Here is a 14,777-nt window from a genome sequence, read left to right as displayed (position 1 = left end):
GGTAAGATCACGGGTATTAGAGCATCAGAGACAAGAGGTCACTGTCACATCGCTGCTCTTACGTCTGCGCTGACACAGACCCCAGATGTCCCCAGGACCCTGTGCCTGTGCCCAAACACGGCAATGCAAACTTAAAAGTTATTAATCTGCTACTGAAATCTGTGTTTGTTTTTTTTTTTAATTAGAAAGCATTATTTTACTATGCCCTAACACCATTCTCAAAGCTATGCCTGTTTGCATATCCAGCTATTCTGCTATCCAGCAGGAAGTAAAGCTACCTTCACTTTTCCTTCACACTTCATTTCCTTTACATTTCATCTTCCATGCTTCCATCTCCACAAATCACACCGCAAACCTCCGAGCTGGTGGGAGGCCGAGCACTTGGATGCAACACCCAACTTGAGGATTATTCACCTTACGCCAGCCTGCTAAGAAGCTGCCCTCCACCAGAAACCATAGAGCATTAAATCCACTGGGGGCTTTCATCCCACCCCGATCACACGCTCCCATCATGCTTTTATGGTTTGTCCATCGCTATTCCATACCATAACAAGCCCAAAGCATTCAGCTGGGATGCCCCCTGCCTCTGCTGACAAGCGCGCAGCTCTCCAGCCCCGACTTGGGGGATGCAAACCCCAGGGGAGCACGCACAGGACCAAAGCAAAGTGTTGCTCAACAAAGGTCCCCTTTAATAACAAGCAGAAGGCGCGAGCCCCAGAAGGCAGAGGGTCCAAAAAGCTCCAGAGGAAAGCAAACCTCACCCAGCGTCAGCAGCAGCTCTGGCAGCTCAGACGGAGACATCCACGAGGCACACGCAGGCAGAGCCACATGCCACCAACAACGGTGTCGATATTTTCTTTAAGCTGTGACTCCTCAGTTTAGAGACCACAATGTCCTCGTCTGTTCAGAATTCCTCAAGTTCAACGCCTCTTCTGCCGTGATGCAAGCCCTGAGCTATGTGAAACCGGAGCGGGCGTCAGGCTGCACGCTCCTTGTGCTTCCTAATTAAAAATCCTACGTTCGAGGTGATTGCTGGCATCTCTCAGATCTCAGGGTTACACAGTTCTCCCCAGAATTTGCCAGATAAAACCGGAATCAGTGCTGCAGACAGCCGACCTTTTCCCCATCCCAAACGCCCATAAGCCTCGCGCTCCATTCATACTTCCCCAGTCTCTCTCCAAGAGCCATAAAGATAAGAACTCAGCTAACAGCTCTGTGCAGCTCACACGGACCCCACGTGGCACACGTTCCCTGAGCTCCCCATCCTCCTTTTTCTTTAGGAACAGCACATTTGCAAGAAGAACTCCAGCAGAACTCCAGCCAACCTGCTCAGGTTGCTGCTCCCACCTCCAGCACAGCACCCAGAGGTGGAACTAAAAATATTGAACTTCTGCCACAAAAGAGATGACAGCATCCAAGGACAGACCAGTGACGCTCCAGAGTGTGCCCAAATCCTTCACCTGGAAGGAAGCTGTCCTAAAGGCTCATCGTTTCTGAGGATGATGCTCCTACAATATCACCATTCCTACTGGATGCAAACGTGGGCACAGGACAATGTTGGTACAGCCAAGCCTCCACAATTTCACATAGTTTTGGAGCAGCCTGGCACGAGGTCAGACTTAATGCAGGGATATCCCCAGTCACCTCACTTCCAACACATCTCCTGTGGACACAAATGACTTTATTACGAAAAGCGAAAAACGCCTACCCCACAGGGATGTCACACCACTTAGATAGCTAATGCTTGTAAAAAGCTATAAACAGCTTAACGAAGCCTCGTCGTTACGAGGCACGAGCAGCACTCACAGCCTGCGTCACACCAGCGCTGCACAGCTCAGTTATGGGACGGCTCCACGGCCCCGCTGCCAGCGCACCATCCCTGGGGATGTGGGGAGAAACACAAGGAACAGGCACAGCACACCCGCCTCGTGCTCAGAGGAAAGATTCTGGTTGGAATTTCACATATTCACCTGCAAAAGAGCACACCACTTCAATCTAATAACAGCCTAGTAACGCGTGGGGCCGTACTCCTACGGCTCCCCACCACAGCACGAGCCCCTGCGGCTTCTCCTATCACAGCTTACAAAAAGCAGTTCACAGCTGGATCACCTCGGGTTGAAACACGCGCATTTAGCGCTGTCAGCAGTAATTTCTCCTCGTAGTGGTGAAATAAGGCAGGGGTTTATGAGGCACTAACTCCAGTGCATCATGAAGGTGTGTCTGCAGCTCCTCCTGTCCCTGAACCATCGGTCGGTGCTGGCTGTCACTGCTCCCCGTGCTGCCAGAAGACACCGTCCTCTGCTCAGGGGTGAGCACCCCCCTCACCTGCAGGGATCAGAGCCCAGGCCGCTCATTGAACCCCAGTTTAACAGCCACCATCGACGTCGCCTGAAGCATGGAAGGAGCGCTCACACCAGCTGCTTTCCAGGAAGATGTGCAGAAACAGTGACCTCTGGCACTGGTGCAAAGCAGCCACGGGCTGAGCTCCTGCCCGGAGCCTGCAACGCACGCAGGGCGAGCGGCACCGGCACCAGGCTCCTCCGTGCAGGCGAGCTCCTGAAGGGCCTGGGCTTAAACACGACAGGATTAGTCAAACACATCTCTGAAGAGCGTCTTTTGGAAGCGTATTAATCCAATTTCAACTACTTCTGGCTTTTTTTTTACTGAAGATTTACATCAACAAACAACCCAAGGTATAACGCGGTTCTTCTTGTATTTGGCTTCAGTAATGTAGACTCCAAACAAAGCTAAAAGGTTCGTGATAAATTAGCCCCCCATCATGAGACATTCCTAAAGTGTAGAAGCCACGGAGCGTTGCTTAAATCAATAAAAGCCAGGAGAAGAGGAAGGGTCAGTGAGCCAGCAGCACCTTCTGCCGCGCGTGGGCATTTTGGGATGGAGCTCCGAGCTCCGGCATCCAACCCCGAGGTGTTCCACGGAATGGTTTCAGCCTGATTCACCTCTTTTTGTTGTCCTGTTCAGAAGGGACGGCTGAGTTCACTGCTGCTGGAAGCATCTCCCCCTGTTTTGCTGCCGTGCCCGAACACGCTGTCATACTTCACAAGTGTGGTCCTCTGCTAGGAAGGCAGCGAGCCCTCAGCGTTAGCTCATGTAAGAGATGACTCCTGTAGGAGAAAATCTTTTTTTTTTTTTTTTTTTTTTGCAAACAAACCCAGAGACTTCACACCCACAGCCTGAACACGGATTAATTCTCCTCGTCACCTCGCTGTGACGCAGCCCGCTCTGCTCCCAGGAGCTGTTCCCATGGCTCTGCTTGGCACCGAATCACGCCAGTCAACGCGTGCCAGCTGCTTTATCAGTTATGTGCAAGCGCGAGAGGAAAGCACAGGGGACAAACTCACAACTGTAGGCTGCTAAAACCTTCTGAACCACAAGCATTTTGGAGCCTTCCTAATTCAGCCTGCCTATGCAATAAGCTTTCTGAAGGCCAACCGTATCCAGACCAGCAGCATGGCATGAAATCTTCACTTCCAGCACAAAAGCAGACTGAATAGAAAAAGAAATGAAATGCAGCAGTGCCAGAGATGGGCTCGCACACCAAGAAACCCGCCTGCCCAGCGCTGCCCAGAACCTAACCCAGACCTCCAGCACCGCACCGGGCACTCCAGGCTGCCCTGAGCACGGGTCCAAACCCAAAGCAAAGCAAGAAACAGGTGTCTTCCACTGGGACTTGAGCATTTCCTGCTCACTCAAGGCAGGACACAGTAACAAAAACTATATTAGGAAACTTTACAGTTCCAGCCCAAGGAAAATGTTTCCTTTTGCGTCAAAAGCGAATGTACTTCACTTTGCCTTTCGCTTTTAAACTCAGGCTTTTAAATCAACATCATCATCATCATCAAGTGCATTTGAATACTCCCTTTGCAGCGCTCATATTTTGATTTTAAACCGAATTTGGGTTGGGTGGTGCTCCCCAGCCTAGTTTCTGAAATCTGTTTTCTTAAGATTGGGGCACGCCGGCATCACGATGCGCTGCTGCACATGGATAGTGGGAAGCCTTCAGGGCGATGCGTGCTCCCTAACGAGCAGGGAAATGAGCACCAGGCAGAAGGGTGGGCTAAGCGGGGCAGGACCACGCTGGGGCCTTTGGGAAGCGGAAGCCGATCCACGTGATAGGTTCATACAGCTTGTTGCTTTAATGCAGGAGACAACACCAGCAAAAGCCTTGCACAAGGCACTCCGCATGACACTCCAGACTTTAGCACCTCACCTGCAGCTCCTCTGCTTTTCCTGCACAGGCTTCTCAGCAAGGCAGTGCTGTGCTCTGCCCAAGGCACGCGGGGCCCGAGCAGAGCTCTGCTTCCAGGGCAGCGATGCAATGGTGTGATTACGCCGTGAGTCACATGCAGCTCGGAACTATAATAAGCTCGATCCTCAAACAGCATTTCTTGCTCAGTCACCACACCCATAAAAACAGAGAGTGAAAGCCATGCATCCCAAACCACAGCCAGGATGACTGCACCTACCACTGGCTCAGACCTTTGTTCTTCCAGGCAGGGAAACGACGTGTGTGAAAAACGTGACCATTTCTGCCTCTACCTGACCCCTTCTGAAGCCAAGCTGTGACAGGTAGCAAGGAAAACAAGGGTTTTGATCATCCAAGTGAGAGGTGAAGGGACAGGCACGCATCTGTTCGCTTTCCCCGTGCGAGGCTACTCCCAGGCTCATGTCCCAGCGAGCACGCGGACTTGGCACACGCGTCAGTGCTTCCCGCGCTAAGGAAAAGTCTGCAGGGCCTCCAAAAGTACCAAAGGTAAAACACTGAACACCAAATGCTCCTGCAGAACGAGGTGAACATCGGAGAAAAGGCACAGAAGCAAAGCGGCCCGCAGCTCCCCGCGTCCTTCGCGCAGGACACAACAGGAGTCCTGCGGCCAAACTGGTTCATGAGGAGTTTCAACACAGCTCCCCAGCAGCTGAGTGGGGAGGGGGATGCATCCTGCTCCTCCGTGGCAGATGCAGGGACTGTGTGACCGCTCCCTGCCCTGACCAGATCAGGCAAATTAAAAGAGACCACGGGAAGAAATAAAAAGGAAATGAGGAAAAATAATTAAGCATGCCTCGGCTTGGTCGCTTGTCTCTTTCAGAACATAGCAGGGAAAAATCATCAAGCATGCTTAACCAAATAAGTGCTCCAATGGAAATGAATTAAAACTCACAGCACAGAGAAGATGGACGGTGGGATTCAGGATTGTACCTTTAAGGGGATTTAATTTTCTCCCCCAAAGTGCTTGGGTTCCTCTGGGTGAAAACCAGTGCACCAAGTACCAAGTCTTCTCCTTTTAAAGCAATGCACGCAAAAAAAAAAAGCCATCATCACACATCCGAGACATCCTCCAAAGCCATCTCAAGTCATATGGATACTAAAAAAAACAACCCAAGAAAACAGAAGCTTTTGCTCATAAATGTGACTGTCTGGATAGTCACCCTGCAAAACGCGCTCCAGACCTAGCGATGCTGGTGAAGGACTCAAGGCCCAGACCCAGACACCCGCTGCTCTGCTGCCAGGGAGGAATCACCCCCCGCTCCTGTCCCACTTTGCAAAGCTCCTGCAGAAGTTCCCCAGAGCTGCAACAAGGCAGCAAACCTAGGTCTGAACTTCGGGACCTCTGAACTGCCCCAAACTGCACGGAGCAGCACTCAGCTCCGACGCAGAGCGCAACGCAGGCTGCTTGCCTTCCCCTGTCCCGTGCCCTCTGCAGGCCTGGGTGCAAGCCCCGCCCAAGAGAAAGGCTCATGATGCGACCCAAGGCAAGCCGGGCAGAACTTCGGTGCCTTAAGCAGCCCACGCCTGTGCTGACCAAGCCCTGCTCTTTACTTGCTAAGCCTTATCAGAATAGCTACCAGCAAAATAAGCTACTCACATGGCTGTGCTCCAAGCGAGCGAGATGGAAAGCAAGGCAAAACTAACACAGATGTTTGTTTTTGAGATGTGAGGGGCAGGCTGAGGTCGGGGTGGGTGCAGCACTGCGCTTTCTGCTCGGCACAGCCGCGTCCGAACCCAGATTTGCCGCCTTGTGAAGACGGAGCCTTGGAAGCCTCTGCAGGACCGTGGATCTCTGGCACAATCTGTGCTGCTCCAGGACAGCACACTGCCTCTGACACGGGGAAAAAGCTTTCCTAAAAAAAGGAATGCTGTTGCTCAAGAAAGTCAGAGCACAAGGAAAGCAGCAGTTAAGCAAGAGTCACATTTTACAAACCTTCATTGCAACTGTTTTCATACACTTGGCTTCTCTTAGGAGAGAGCTTTACCCTGTTTTCCTGGGCTACAATCACCTGCTTTCCTTCACTCTAAATTCAGCTGTACTAATTTCAACATCCAGATTATTCTAAAACTTAAGTTGCAGAAAATGCCTGCAGCAGGGGAACGGAGCCTCAAAGCCACGTGGAAGTCAACTTCAAACGCGGATGGAGCAGATCCGTTACCTCTGCAGCATTGCTCTTTATCCATTCCTGTTTCAAGAGGGTTTGTACTTTTCAGGCTAAATTCCAACTCCCGACTTTCTGTTTCCAAACAGCCCTCAAAGCAAAGCAAAGGGCTCACACCCCAAGTGCCCACGGCAGTGCCCCAGCACAGAGCTGCTCGGCACCGAACGCACTGCAGCGTGGTGAGTTGGGCAGCAGGGCCATGCTCCCACGGGCTGCAGCCATTGCACGACGAGCTGCCGTAGCTCCCTTCCCGTGTTAGCCAAACACGAGGCACGTATCTAAAGTAAACGCGTGGAAACCCAGCCTGAGACAAATTCAGCTATGAAATCAGGCCACGACTATTTCCAGCCCAGAACCGGGCTCCGCAGGGCTGAGCGCTTTGCTCCCACGGGCCGCTGGCAGGCAGCACCCCTGCGAACCAGGCACAGCTGCTTCCTCCTCCTGCTGAGCACCGGCTCTCCCTGACCCTCCTCCTGCCCGGTGAACCACTCTGTGTCACTATCAGTCACTTGAAAAGAGGGGTTTGCAGTCTGCAGCACGGTCAGAGCTGAGGCACTCGTTGGAGGGATGCTCCCTACCCAGTGCCCAACATTGCTCTGTGGAGCGCAGCGTCACATGGCGCTGTCATTGTGCCACATTGAGCGGCAGAGATGGGACCACCAGATATGGGACGTTCCTCAGCAGCCAACCCCACCAAATGCAGCAGAATAAAGGCCATCAGCTCCCGCACCATCGCCTCTCTGTGCTCCCACTGTGAGCTTCCTTTTTCAGCAGGAAAAAAGGTGCCGGTAAATGCATTAAACATCACTGCTGGTGGTCCCCACCGCGCACAAGTTCAGACTGCGCCGTCTCATGTCACCACGTCAACTGCTGTCCTCACGCTCCTTTGGAAGAGCAGCTTTGTCATGCTGTCACTTCCGCCCTTACAATTAGTGCTGCGAGGTGCTGGGTTTTAACAGCTTTTCCTTAACAAGTGTGAAATCCCAAGAGCTGTGCTATCAGCGTTTCACACTACGGCATGCCGCTATCCCAGGGTCAGCAGGGGCCAAGCACTGTGTGAGGCATGGGACAACGTAAACCCACTGCTGGGAGGCCAAAGCACAGCTTCAGGAGCCCAGAGCCCGGTGTCCTGAGCTCAAATCAGCAGCAGAAAGCACACCGACGTCACTGAGCTCAGCCATGCTGAGAGCTGGGAACACACGCTGGGGTCAGACAGAAGAAATCCAGCACTGTCAGCAACCTGATGTGAACAACTCCAGCCACCACGTTCGGACTTTTCCAGCTCTGTGCCTGAAGCTGGCGATATTGTTATTTATAAACAGCCCTGCGATTCGAGGCTGAAAATCACACCCAGTGCCCGCTGCAGGCAGACACACCGTGGCGTCCATGCCCACGTTGACGGCACCCCTCAGTGTTACCGTCCCGTCACCGCTCCTCGCACGGCGATCCCACATGGGATCTCTGTGGGTGCTGTGACTCAGCCGCCGCGTCCTCGCCAACGAGCACCCTGTGGTTACCGGGCAGGAGGTGGCTCTCCTCCCGGGATCCGGGGCTGAGAGCTCCACAGCCATTTCCATGCTCCCGGTCCCGGAGCGCCCATCCCATCCCTAGGGCCCAGCGGGTGCGGGCGCAGCGCCCGCCGGTGCCCGCGGAGCTCAGTGCTGGCAGCAGCCGCAGGGAACAGCGGAACCTCAGAGCCACGCGCGTTTCCAGGTCGGGAGCGATGAGGCCGTGCGGCCAAGAGCAGAGGAAACCAACAGAGTGCCATTACACGGGACGGGAACAGCACCGCCCGCACGCACCGGCGCTCCGTCCCGGCTCCGCGGGGTCGTCCCCCGCCGCCGGGGGCGGTGACGGCGCGCTCAGTCCTCACGCCCGAAGCGTTGCTAACGGCCCCGGGGGGAGCGGCTCCGGGGGCACGAGGCCCCGGCGCTGGGCCCCGCCCGGGATGACCCCCCCACGGCCCTACACCGCACCGGGCCGCACCGCGGAGTCTGGGAGCGGGGGGAGGCGGGGGGAACCCCGCAGCGCAGAGAGCCCTCACCGCCCCCCGGCCCGACAGCGGCCCCGAGGCCGCCCCACATAACCGCTCCGCCGAGCCCGGCCCGGCCGCGAAAGAAAAGTTTCCCGAGCGCGGCCCGGCCCCGCGGGGGGTTACCTGCGAGCGGCTCCATGGCGCTGCGCCGCCGCCGAGGCCGCGCTCCCGGAGGGGCGGGAGGGGACGGGGGGGAAGGGAGGGGAGCGCGGTGCCGCCGCCGCCCGCCCGGAACGCCGCGCCGCCCCCGTTCCCGCCCGGACCGCTTTCGGGAGCGCACGAGGCCGCCCCGCCCCGCCGGGCAGTGCCGGGCCAATGGCGGCGCGACGCGGCCCCGCCCCGCCCGCACGGGGCCTGCGCGGAGCAGGAGGGGGGTGGGGCGGGGGGTGTTGGAGGCTTGTGTGCCCTGCGTGGGGTCCGTATTTCTGAGTGGGGCCTGTGCCCCTTTCTGGGGTTCATACCCGTCCACGGGGTCTGTATTTCCATGTAGGACCTGTAAACCTGTGTGGGGTCTGTGCAAGGCCTGAGTGGGCCCGGTCCTCTCTTCATGGGGCCCGTATCCCCTGCATGGGACCTGTACCCCTGTATAGAGCCTGTGTGGGGCCTGTACCCCCAGCAGTACTCACAGCACTGGCAGGGAGCTCCCACTCCTCCCCATTCTGATTCACACAGAGGTTCCTGTCACTGACAGAGCAACCTGCAGCACGTGGCCCTGCTGAGCTCCCCGGCCCCGCTCTTGTGCGGTGTGCTGTGGTGCAGGGGGACAGCGCAATTCTGAGTGGGCTGGGGCCCGGTGCGTGGCAGGCAGCACAGCCCCGCTGCCACGTGCCTCACATTCCCTGTGCCGTGGGTGCGCGCGGCCAAGGGCAAAGCACGCTGAAAATGTGCCCTGGTGCAGAGCTGGGAGGAGGTGTCCTCACAAAGCCCAATCAGAGGGTTTGGTGGCACTCGTGCCACTTGTCCACTCCAGTTATGCTCTGCGGGAGCCTCCAGTTGGGAGCTTTGCTGCTCTGGTTCATCTCTCTCCATACACATTTTCCTGGTGAAGCACAGTGGAGGTGGGGATGGGCCCCAGGGTGTGGGGCTGGCGATGGTCGGTGGCGAACCCCCACATGGGGCCCATCATGTGCGGCATTCAGCTGATCCTGGTGCTGAATCGCAGCCTTTGTTATCCACCAGCAACCTAGCGTTGTTTATATCTCACACAAAAGGATTGTTTATCGTGTTGGGCACAGAAAAGTCCAGTAAAGAAAGAACACTCTGTGCCGTGAAGTCCCGGCCCCCCAAGAGCCTTTTTTTCCCCCCCACTGCAGTGTTTGTTCTAAGCAGAGATCTTTCTGAGTGCCCCTGATTTCCCAGCAATCAATAGCAATGGTGTGGCAAAAAGTCCTGCTGCCTGTGCAGGCTTTGTGTCATCCTCCTCCCTTGCCGTTTCTTTCCAGCTGCTTGCAGCAATGGTGACAGGGCAGCAAGGCAGAGTATTAAATGAAAATAAAATCTTGCCTCTTTTCTGCTGGTTCTAATTTAAACCTCTCAGTTTCCATAGCTGGGATAGTTGACTTTGTCAATGAATTTGCCTCTGTAAGTGCCACAGACAGAGGAGAGGAACAAGGCCTCCACAGCTCTCATCAGTAATGCTGGCATTGCCCCTCTAGCCAAAACCAAGCAGGGGTATGGCCACAGAGACACTGGCCCCCTGGGCTTCTCACCCAACTACAGCCTCTGCTGAACAGCCCAAGACCTGCGGAGAAGCTGGCCTGCAGGAAAGGTTCAAATGGATTGTGGAGATTCAAACCATGCACGCTGTGTGGGATTGCAGAGTGCCACTGCACCAGCTTGTCTGAGCCCATCGAGCTCCCATAGTTTGCCAGCAAACACCCTTCCTTCTGCCTTCTCCCAGGCAGCCTCTCTCATGCTTAAGAGACGATCCCTGCCAACAACTGTCAAGCAGTTCCTTCAGGCTTTTCCCTTTCCTTGTTTTGCAGGGAGCCCATCGAAGGCCTCCTCCAGGACTGAGGTTAGCGGTGCGCTCAGTCTGCACAGACTCCCCAGTCTCTGCATTTCTCAGTTTGTTTCTACTTATCTTACGTGGGTAGATGAGGATTCTCTTCTTGCTCTTCTCCACTGCCAAATGCCCATGGACCCCGCTCCTGGCCAGGACTTCTTGCAACCACACGCTGCATAAGGAACGTTAAGCAACAAGCACTTCTGCAGACAAAAGCCACCCGAGCAGCTCGGCTCCTCTCTCCTGCAGTAATCCACTTGCAGAGCCCAGAGGCTGCTATGCCATGTCCTCCAGTGACTGCGTGCCGTTCCACTTACCTGCGTGGAGCCTATTCGCCTCAGTGCTTTTCCTGGTTCTGCTCTTCCAGGCAAGCTGCTCCCAAATGTCGACCCCGATTTTATCCAACGCTGTGACCCTGTCACTGCAATTTGGAGTCTCCTGTGGAGCAGCCCTGTCCCGGGATGCTGCCAGACATCCAGCAATCACAGCCACTCCCGTCAGCACATGCTAAACTTGGAAGTGCAAGATGGTTCTTAAAATACATCTTGGCACCTGGGTGGAAAATGGGGCCTGGCTGCAAAACGCAGAGCAGGGAAAGTGCTTTTTGGAGGAGAGAACAGGCTGCGGGCGTGAGTCTGCTGAGATGACTCGATCCCACCAGGATCCAATCTGATTTTATCAATGCAGTGCTCTCAGCGTGGGGCATACTGATGAGGGGCGAGAAACGCTTTTCCAGCAGTTTGGTAGATGACTTAAAGTGACATTACTGCAGTGTCACCTGCACAGCAGTGCTGTTTGGAGGGGCACTGACCCCGTACGACCCTGAGAGAAATTGCTGTGAACTTACAGCGTGGCTGCTTCCTTGCCCATCCTGCGTCCCCTGGTGCAAAAGTAATCCTTGGCAGAACGCAGGTCTGTACCCCGGGGTGCTAACACAATAGGAATGGTGATAGCGGGGCAGCTCCCTAATTTGCTCACCTTCTGGCCTGCCAGGCTGGCAGGAATGGCACAATGCCATCTCTGATGACACACACCGCGGTCCTTTGAAGGACAGTATGGTTCCGTTCTTGCTGCTCGCTGTGGTGCCATCAGTCTTCCAGCAGCATGATGTGAGCTGCACAGAGCTGCGTGGAGTCTCACCCACCTACACCAGCTCTGGCCTGGACACTCCACCCTCCAGAGTCTGTTTATGGATTGCATTTTATTTTATTTTTTCCCATTTGGATGAAAGCTTTCTCAGAACTTCCTAGCTGGAAATCTCACAGCAGCTCCTGCACCAGTAGCTCCTCAGGTGCCAGATAAATAAAAGTGCTTTGTACTTCTAAAGAGCCTTTCATCTGAGGATTTCAGAGGGCTTCACATATGGTAATGCATTAACCCTTCCAACAGGTGCTGGGTTTACTCCGTTCACTTTATAAACGTGGGAGCAGCCCTCAGTTCTGGGAGGTTAATGGACCCCCTGCGTTCCCAACGTGTCAGCCGCAAGGTTGGTGGATCCCCAGCATCCAGCCCTATCGCGCCATAGCGGAAAGTGAAAACTTCAGACTGGACGGCCCAGTGCCAACTGCTGCTATGGAGGTGCAAGGTCTGAGCATCACCTCGTGTTATCCCTTTCAGAGCACGAGCAAAGGAACGGTGCAAGGCATCAAACAACTCGGCTGATAAACTGCTTTCACTCGGTTTCTTTGTGATGCAAGTGGAGCCTTCAGTTGGTTGGTTGGGTTATTTCAGCTGGGTCACTGTCAGAAATCACGTGAGAGAGAGGAAAAAAAATGCAGGAAAATGCAAGAGTGAGGCAGCGCTGGCAAGTGCTTTGCTTTGGAAAACCCCAGAGGAGAAGCAAATCTGAGCTGACTCCGGGTTTGGATGGACTTGGTGCACCCGTGAACTGCTCAGTTTAATTTTGTGACAGCTGGGGCGGACTGTCTGGTTTTTAATGCCTTGAAAATTAAAAAATATAAATAAAACATTGTAAAACAAATTAAAAGCCCATAAAAACAGAGGCAAACTGAAGCCTTGGGTCACATTTCTCTTGCAATACTGAATATTACCACCCCTTCTACGAAGAGCAAGGAAGATAAAATGCACGTATACGCATGGAAGCCACTGCTGGCTGATGCTGACATTGAGCCCTGGGTGCCTCCCTGAGGTTCACACTGAGTTTGCTCCCTCGTGAGCACCGTAAAGCTGCGCTGCTCCTGGGCTCAGTGCAGCCCTGCTGCATTGGGAGCAATCGCCAAGAGCTGACTTCCAGGGTTCTGAGCTTCCAAACTCTGCCAGCTCCGCAACAGTGATCCTCACTCCTCTGGCAGCAAGGAGCATCATTGCACAATGGACAATACAGAGAGGTTTTCTGCTTCTTCTGAAGCTTCAGACGTCGATCATTAGCAGAAGAAATAGGCAGTGTATCCAGCACAGCACAGGGTGCCAAAGCGAAGCTAAATGCCTGCTGTCCTTCCAGCATCCCCACCAGCCTGACAGCATGACAAGCCAGCACCTCCATAGTGCTTTGCATCACAGATGCAAAGGGAGATTAAAGTGCAGCCTGACTGAGTGCAATGACTCGCCTGGATTTGCTGGGGGACATTAGGATAAAGCAGTAGAGTGCCATAAAGAGGATAAGGGATTGGAGTCGGCGAGGATAAAGACAGAGGAACAGATGGTGAGCATTGCCAAGACACCGGAGGAGTGAGCTCAAGACATGGGCTCTGTACAGCGCTCATTTCACCAGCAAAGAGAAACGTATGACAACAGAGCATGGGGATTTGGGACACAAAGTCCTTTCAGCTTCACGTGGCCTTGACCAGTTGGCTCTGGACTGACTTGTGAAGACATCTTAAAGGTGATGAAAGAGCTTTTCTTGCCTTAAAAGTCACTTGAGTTTTTCCAAAATTGCATGGAGTGGCCAATTAACTCCACACAATTGATGTATATATAGCGTCTCCAAAAGGCAGTTGCTGAGGTTCTGGACACAAAAGCACCTTTGCTCATTTTTTTTTTTTTTTTACATTTCCCCCCATCGCTGTTAAAAGGAGAAGCACAATAAGATTATGAAAAAATAATGAGGTGAAGTAAACCACTGCACATAATGAAGTGCATTCGTTTTCCAAGGGAACAGGAAACCACAAACTTACTGTAGGCCAGCTGAATAGATGCAGAAATGGTTCCCAAGGCAGAGTTGCTTGTGGAGTTGCTTGTATTTACTGGACGGGGACTGGTGTGATGCAAATATATTGCTTCCTGCTCACAGCAGAGAGATAGATAAGGAAAATTATTTCATATTAATGAAAAGCAGAGGAAGAAACATATCACAAGAGGCACAGGCACAATCGTTTCCAAGCAACTCCTCTATTTCTCAAAGTTTGCAAGGATTTCAGTTCCATCCTGCTGGCAGCAGTTCGTTTTGCCAGTGATCTGTTTTTCCTCTCTCTGTTTCTAAGGTCATTACCCCTTTACTGACATGACAGGGACATAATTTTGTTGCCGAAGCGAACAGGTTAATTGAGAGGAGCAGTGCTTCATTCCTGGCACGCCTCCATAGCTGTGCTCACTCTCTGATGGGCTGATCTGATGTTTGCAATGGCAGTGCCATGGCACGCATGGATGGGAATAACAGGACTCAAGTGAAAAAGTGACAAAAAGATGGGAGTTGGCCACGCTGGCACGCTCACGCCATTTGGTCCTCCAGTGCTTGCACACGCAGGATTGCTTCTGCCACAGCTTTGCACATGGAGCAACGATAGGATGCATAGAAGGACTACCTTCTCTTCTGCCTTGACTCCTGCCCATGTGCCTTGCTGCAGTTCTGCTCTCAGTAGCCGGGATGCCAGACGTCGGCCAGCCGGGTCCGCTGTGCACACTGACATTAGTGCAAAGCAAGCGCTGATGTCAGAGCAGCAGTGACATCTGCTCCAAGGGGAACAGCTGACTTGTAACAGCAACTCAGCGAGTCTGGCTCACAACCAGTACCAAGAAGCAATCAGACAGGAGTTATCCCATGGCACTGTTTGCATCAGGATGGTTTCCTGAGCTCGAGGAAGTCTGCACTGCAACCTGAATCTCTAGGACTTGGTAAATCTCAAAGATGGGGAAAAAGCCAAGCCTGGCTGCTGCAGTAGAGATGGTGAAAAAATATTTTCCTACATTAAGAATGAAATAGAACTCTTTTAAAGATGTGAGACAATGGTATATGAATCAAAGGTTGCAGAGAGAAGGAATGCTCTGCTATGGGGTAACACGCGGTGTCCACGCATGCTGTCTCGGCATCGTTTCTCTTTGTAATGAGGA

The 14,777-nt window shown here is 53.6% G+C and overlaps 1 protein-coding gene across 2 annotated transcripts in view; it reads right to left on the bottom strand.

Moving 5' to 3' along the window:
* Nucleotides 1–8,762, bottom strand: part of OTUD7B (OTU deubiquitinase 7B) — a 34,515-nt gene extending 25,753 nt beyond the window's left edge. Inside the window, exon 1 of one of the 2 annotated variants that reach the window (XM_021382695.1) lies at nt 8,609–8,762. The gene's annotated coding sequence lies outside the window, so the exon portion shown is untranslated. Of the gene's footprint in view, nt 1–761; nt 2,306–8,608 lie in introns of those variants that run through there. The other variant, XM_021382699.1, reaches the window with a different exon arrangement.
* Nucleotides 8,763–14,777: the final 6,015 nt, after the last annotated feature.

Source organism: Numida meleagris, unplaced genomic scaffold, assembly GCF_002078875.1.
Source record: "Numida meleagris isolate 19003 breed g44 Domestic line unplaced genomic scaffold, NumMel1.0 unplaced_Scaffold272, whole genome shotgun sequence".
Classification (NCBI taxonomy): Eukaryota; Metazoa; Chordata; class Aves; order Galliformes; family Numididae; genus Numida; species Numida meleagris.
The sequence above is the reverse complement of the archived record's forward strand: the minus strand, read 5'-3'. Positions and strand labels throughout refer to the sequence as shown.